Source organism: Chiroxiphia lanceolata, chromosome 1 (genome assembly GCF_009829145.1).
Source record: "Chiroxiphia lanceolata isolate bChiLan1 chromosome 1, bChiLan1.pri, whole genome shotgun sequence".
Lineage (NCBI taxonomy): Eukaryota > Metazoa > Chordata > Aves > Passeriformes > Pipridae > Chiroxiphia > Chiroxiphia lanceolata.
Window position 1 is genome coordinate 31,756,830 of NC_045637.1, and position 6,467 is coordinate 31,763,296.

General features: G+C 38.3%; 1 long non-coding RNA gene across 1 annotated transcript; it reads right to left on the reverse strand.

The window, feature by feature from the left end:
* Positions 1 to 338: 338 nt before the first annotated feature.
* Positions 339 to 5,713, reverse strand: LOC116797167. The gene is made up of 2 exons (XR_004360583.1): positions 3,950 to 5,713; positions 339 to 882 (listed from the first exon to the last, which is right to left on the reverse strand). It is a non-coding gene; the product is annotated as an uncharacterized LOC116797167 (long non-coding RNA).
* Positions 5,714 to 6,467: the final 754 nt, after the last annotated feature.

The following is a 6,467-nucleotide window of genomic DNA, read 5'->3' on the forward strand; positions in this document are numbered from 1 at the left end:
TCAGTATGGTTTTCAGAGAGCTGAAAAAATGCATCAAAATCTGTTCTCATTAAGCAAAATTCCCAACGAAATTCAAAGCACAATTAATGACCACAGAACTTTCCCAAAAGCAGTAACCGCTACACTAAATGAGACAGTGCTGATTATGCAAATAAACAACCACCCTGGAAAGCTTGTCTATTGTCCAAAACAATGCATTTTTAAGATTATTTATGTTACGATACTGATCAGAAGTGGAGCCTTATTATGCTAGATCCTATATGAACACAAATTACAGGATTGCACTGTAATTTGATACAAGATTCAATGAGCAACAAACCACAGAAAGGGATCTCAGGTCTGAGGCATTTTTGTGCATACCCAGTTTATTCATTATCTAACAACATTTATAGTTATTACAATTTTGTCTTTAGTAATCGAAAGACTGCTTGAAACCGAAAATAGCTAACTCAATCCAGGCAATTAAAAGCTTTGCCATGTGAAAACTCTTGGTACTGAAAGCATATTTATTTTATTAAGGAAAACATGAACTTTTTATTGGACTGCCAAAGTAGTGAATATAGCATGTTTCAATGGATTACACTCTCCCAGTAAAGTCTTCAGCAAAACTAAAAAATCTTGCACAAAACCTCCAATTGTTAGTTGTAAATTACTGTGATGTGCACAGAGATTACAGATACAGTGTCTCAAAAGACATACCACTGAAGAAACTACAAGATGGGAGAGCACTGAAGCTTCACCTTGGAAAGAAAGATTTAACTGTTATTATTTATAAAAAGCCAGTGCAAAAGCCACTTCTGAGTGTCAATCTATTTTGTCTTCTCCTGGTTTGCATATCTACATATTTGCTTCTTTTAAAAATCATTTCTATCTCCTTTGTGCCTGGGAAACCAAAAAGAAACATGAAGGGGAAATGGTTCAAATTGTCTAAGTTCAAACTGCTGTTTCATGCACAATTCTGAAAAAACCTGTTTAGGAAACTATATTCCTGAGATGCAAAATGCTTACAGTTCAGTCCCGAGATGAAGTCCACACCAATGACAGATACGGACAGCGAAGCTGCCAGTAAGAAATACAACACTTGAATGATACTCATCACAACAGTGGGTTACACAAAAGGATCTTCGATCAGAAGAATAATGGTAAAAAATGATAGCTTCCCTTTAAATGCTATGGGCCAGCAGATCTGACCCTTAGTATATATAGTGAGCTCTGTGTTGTTGGAATCTTAAATTTTATAGCAATACAATGAACTAGACTGAAATACTGTAACAGGCCTTGAGCTTTCCTTCTAAAGCGTCCATATGCTCTGACTAGACTGACTGTGCTACACTCTGTCCAGTGATGGTGAATACTCATCACACAGTACATTTTTGTTTTCTATAGCACTCCAATAGTTTACCCAACAACACTGTACACCTGAGAGGCCAGAGAACAGATTGGAGTTTCTCCCATGAAATATTTGTTTCACATCTTCCTTTTTTCCAGGTGTTTTTATCTTTTTGTCAGTGAATATGATAAATGTATTTGGAGCTTAAAGTACTTTTCATTCCTCTCTCATTTCTTTGGGTTCTATAGCCATAGGCAGCAAGAAATTAGGGAATTCTGTGTAGGGACAAAAAAAACCCCAGAGGAATTAATTTTTCAAAGGATTCACTTAGTGAATGACTGTCCAGAAAAAATATTGCAGTCTAATAATCTGCTATTGTTTATAAATTTGTAATTTTAAACTCTTTTCAATTGATTTTTTTCTTTTGAAATCACTGAGATATTGTTCTGGTTTTCCTTTTCCAGAAAAGGACCGCTTTTTTAGCTGTTTTGGGGTAAATTTCCCAAACAATTCATGACATATATATTAACTCAAACAACAAAATTTTATATTATTTCATGAAGATTATGTCCATAAGGAAGTAAAGTATGGAAACATATCTTGAAAGTTCTACCTTTCCCTTCTATGTTAAGCATGATTTTAGAAATGCAGCCCAGAATATTCTTTCAAAGGAAGGAAACAACATATACCATGTTTTCCCCCATAATAAAAGAATAAAGTTCTAAAGCTTCTCAAAAGTTGCAAACAGTTGTTTTGTCTTTGCCTGCCACAGGTTACTGTTCTATATAAGCAGCATATCATCTTTTGCCCTTCGTGAACACTGGATTACAGCTGACCATTCCCTGCATGACCAATTATCCTACTACTGTGTGAAAACAAAATTAAAGTAAATCCAAGCAGTATAAGAGGTTTGTGTATTTTTACAGAAAACAAAGCTGATTTGACTTTCTCAGGTGAAATTGTAGCCAATAACTATACAGTATAATATTGTTTACCACAGGTATGGCCATTACATTAAGCTTGCTTTTCAATGGATTAGCTAAATGGCCAACCATAGATTAAGTTTATGAATTCAGTCCCTTAACTTGTTTAGAAAGGACTGGAAAAAATGTCAGGATTTTTTTCTGTAATAGCACCTCTTTAATATAGAAGCCTACTACAAGTTATGAAAACACACACTGTGGACTGTACTGATATTCTCTTGCTAGGTCTGTTTTTATGGGTGTGGTAGGGAGAGGCTGTGTGTGAAAAGAAGGCACTGGAATCATTTCCTGCACGGCTGACCATTTCCTATGTCTCCTAATTCAATGACACTCTTAAGTTCTGTCCAGAGAGCTTTGTTGAAGTCCTAAGACAACTACTTGAAAATCTGTGGGTAACAAATGTGACACTTGAAGCATTTTTAGCACTTGTTGACTAAGTACTTTTTCACTGCTTCTGAAATAATATAGCCCATGTTATGGATAACTTAATGTTTCCAGAGTTCATGCATAAATTATTTTCAATAGCACAGAGTTACAAAGGATAGTGATAAGGTAAATATTCCACTTTTGCAATTATAAATTTTGAAAAAGGGTTTATCCAGAGAGAGAAGGGAGGAATTCTTAAGGAAATGGATCACTTAGGACCACCTTTTCTTAAGCAAATGTCAGTGAAGAAAAAGGTTCGATGTCCAACCCTGGAAGAGAAGGGCCAACTTAGGTCTTGCACATACTACTGTAAAGCTGGAAACAGTCCAACCAAACCAAAGCACCTGATGGTAGGTACAGCAATGCTCAAATTTTTAATGGAATCATACATGCATACATGCAGCACCATCACAAATCAAAAAGTGTATCATGTTATCAAGCCGGTAGGTTTAATGCTACCTCAGATTTTGTGATTTGGACACTACCTGCAGTGAAATCAAACCTCCAACTGATACAAAAGATCTGTGTGCTTTTGCAATAGTCTTTATCCATTTGCTTAAAGAATTGTTTCACACAAGTCTCTAGAAAAGGGAGTGAATACCTTATTCATATGTCACACTGTATCTTTAGCTAAAATGCTTACTGCTGGTGTATTCCTGCTTCATTTTGCATAAACTGACATCATATACTGAAAGAGAAAGAGGGCCAATGTGCCTCTCAGAAATCAAGTAGTCATGAGACTTTACCTGCCACTACAGATATGCACATACATACACATTTACACACATGCACACACACATACACACATACGCGCGCACACACACTCATGCAAAAAATAGGAAAACGACTCAGCAATTGCAAGAATCGCAATTTACCATGGAAGCCTCTACTTAATATTCCGCTTGATCTGCCAAGTTTATAGCCTGGCAAATCTGAATACAAATGTCGATGCAAATGAGGATTCATTATTCTTACATCGTCTTTGTGTTGAAGCTTAATGTAACTTGGTTCCTGTGGTTGCTCAGGGAATGTAGATTGCAAGACAGGAGGGAAAAAAAAACCTCGACAGAAACCAGACAAGCAAATAGGGAAAAGTAACAGAAATGGGAATAAATGTAAAAACAATATGCTAAGGTTTCAGACTAGCAAAACATCAGACTAGTGCATTACATTCTCCCCCTATTTTCTCATATAAGGTACATTTGCTTACCATTATCAGCATAGAAGGAGTTAACTAACCAAGACCATTCTCCACAGAGTCAAAACATAACAATCCTCCTTTTACTGATTATACAATATTGTGCCCATTGTAAAGTCAGTGCCCCATTTATCTGAAAATTTTAACATTCTTTTATAATTACAGAGCTCATCGGCTGGTAGAACCTGTACATTTAGATCTGTAAGAAGATTATAAATGAATTTAAAACCACCCCACCATTTCTGCTTCTTTCATTACAAATTACTGCTGAATAATTCAGAAACACGTTAAGAAAACTACAGTCCGATTAATAAACTATACAATGAAAATCACAATAGTTTAAATCATACATTTATTGTCCCATTTATAGCCCATCACAAGCAAGGGTTGAAAAGCACCAAATTAGAGAAAACATGAAATGCTGCAAAATTATAATTAGATCCTCAGTGCCACAGTACATTGTTCTGATGAATCTTTTGTATGGCTAGCTTATTCTTACATATAAATACCTTCTCAGTAAATAAAAATGTACTGTAGGCTTGACTTTTAGAGAAGCTGTAAAGCTTAGCATATGCGATGATCCCAAAGTCAATGCTGTAAGGCTTGCTTCTTCATCCATAAATAAAGCACATTTGCATCCATTCAGTCAAATTAGCTCCATATAAAAAGGTGGTTATAATTAGCTCCTCTTTCAGGTTCACGGTTAAAACTCAAGCGTGCTTGCCGTCTTGATTAAATCCACCATCATCTTCCAATAGCTAGTGCTAATTCTTCCAAGGAAATATTCAGTTGAGGTGTTATTTTATTCTGCACTGCTGTTAGTTGTCTAATTTACGCCAAGTCCCTGCAGTGCTTTCCTTAAGCCATCCTCTTTGTCTTGCCTTTGAAATTTACCAAATCTTACAAGAAATCAATACTTAATTGATTATTCACTTTTCTGCAGCTTCAAACAGCAAGCACGCATAAGATCCTGGAGTAGTCACCCGATTTCCAATGCAGGAGGTTGCTTGGTGGCAGGGATCTGCAAGTATCCAACAGCAGGCATTCCACAGAGCTGTGCAGTGGCGTACAGTGCCAGCATCCAATAAAGAAAACGAAGATACTCTAACGAAGCAGGAAAAGTTCCCATGTGAGACAGATCCATATCAATGCTTTAAATAAAAAGCGGAGGCACTGGCTTTCAGATAGAAGAGCACCATTCTCTTTGCAGCTATCACTCTGTTTTTTGCTTACCCTTTTCTTCCTATGGCACTGAAGTGGAATATCCAAAGTGCCACCGAACTCACAGAACTCCACGCTGGAACGGGGGTGAGGCTTGTGTTGTACCTCTGGCATAGAATAAGGATGGTAAGCACGTAACATTACGAAATGTAGGACAAATTCAGGCGAGAGAGAGAGAGGGAGAGCAAGAGACAGATGGCGGATCTGGCTGGGAGCCAAAGCCAGTGAAATGAATTACATTGCTGAATAACTGTACACCATTGATTCTGCCACTTGTTGCTGCATGGCAAAAAAGGGCCCTGACGTTGGCAGGAATCTCCTCGCGTGTCACACATGCCACAGGCAACTTTTCACATGTAACTCGCTGCACCGACACACACGCGCTATGGCAGGGAATGTCGTGTGTGTGTGTGTGTTTCTGTGTGTGTGTGTATGAAAGTGAGTGTGTGTGCATGAGGGAGAAGAAGAGAGAAAGCCAGAGTGCGTGTGGGGGGTGTGTGGGTATGTGCCTGCATGCGTGGTGTGTGTGCCTGTGCGCGCGCGCGCGTGGAGGGGAAAACAATCACTGCAATCCAGCCATTTTGTTTAATGAAGAATGGAAGGCTGGCATTCAGAGACGTGGTTATGTGCCGCATATTAATGTGTGCTCTGTAGACATCCTCCCCCTTTTTAGATGAGTGGCACAGGAATGAAGCCCTCTATAGAGCAGCCACTGCGGGAGCAGGAGCTCGCAAGGTAACATATCATCGCGGAACCTACGGATGTGGCACCCGCCGCTCTGCAGAAGAACAAGTTGCTGTCTGACAAGGAGGAAAACCTGGTCCCACGGTTATGATATTTGGGTGCTTTGGAAAAGATAGCCAGAGTTGAAGCAGATTGTTCAATAAATGCTTCATACCCAGGATGAAGGGAGACATTATGGGATGCCCAGGGGGCTTTGGAAATCAAATACAATGTTTGAGTAGCACAATTTGAGGTACATTATAAAAAAGCAATTTGAATTGCCAATGAGGCGACACATATCTGCATGCTAATTAGACCTGTGTCAAGCTTAGTCTGCAGGGTTGTGTTGATGGCTAGGAATGCGCTTGTAACTCTGCTGAGAGATTGTTTCTGCATAAATTATCAGCTTTGTCCTACTGATCATTTTCTACAAACAAACATGAAATGTAAGATCAAAAGGCAATTCTGAAATTAAAATTATTGATTGATAAAGCCTAGATTTCAGAATCTAATTAGAGGAGGCACAAACAAAAGCTGATATTATTACAGATTGTGCCTGAGCTAGCAGCCAGATTGTGCAAGGCTT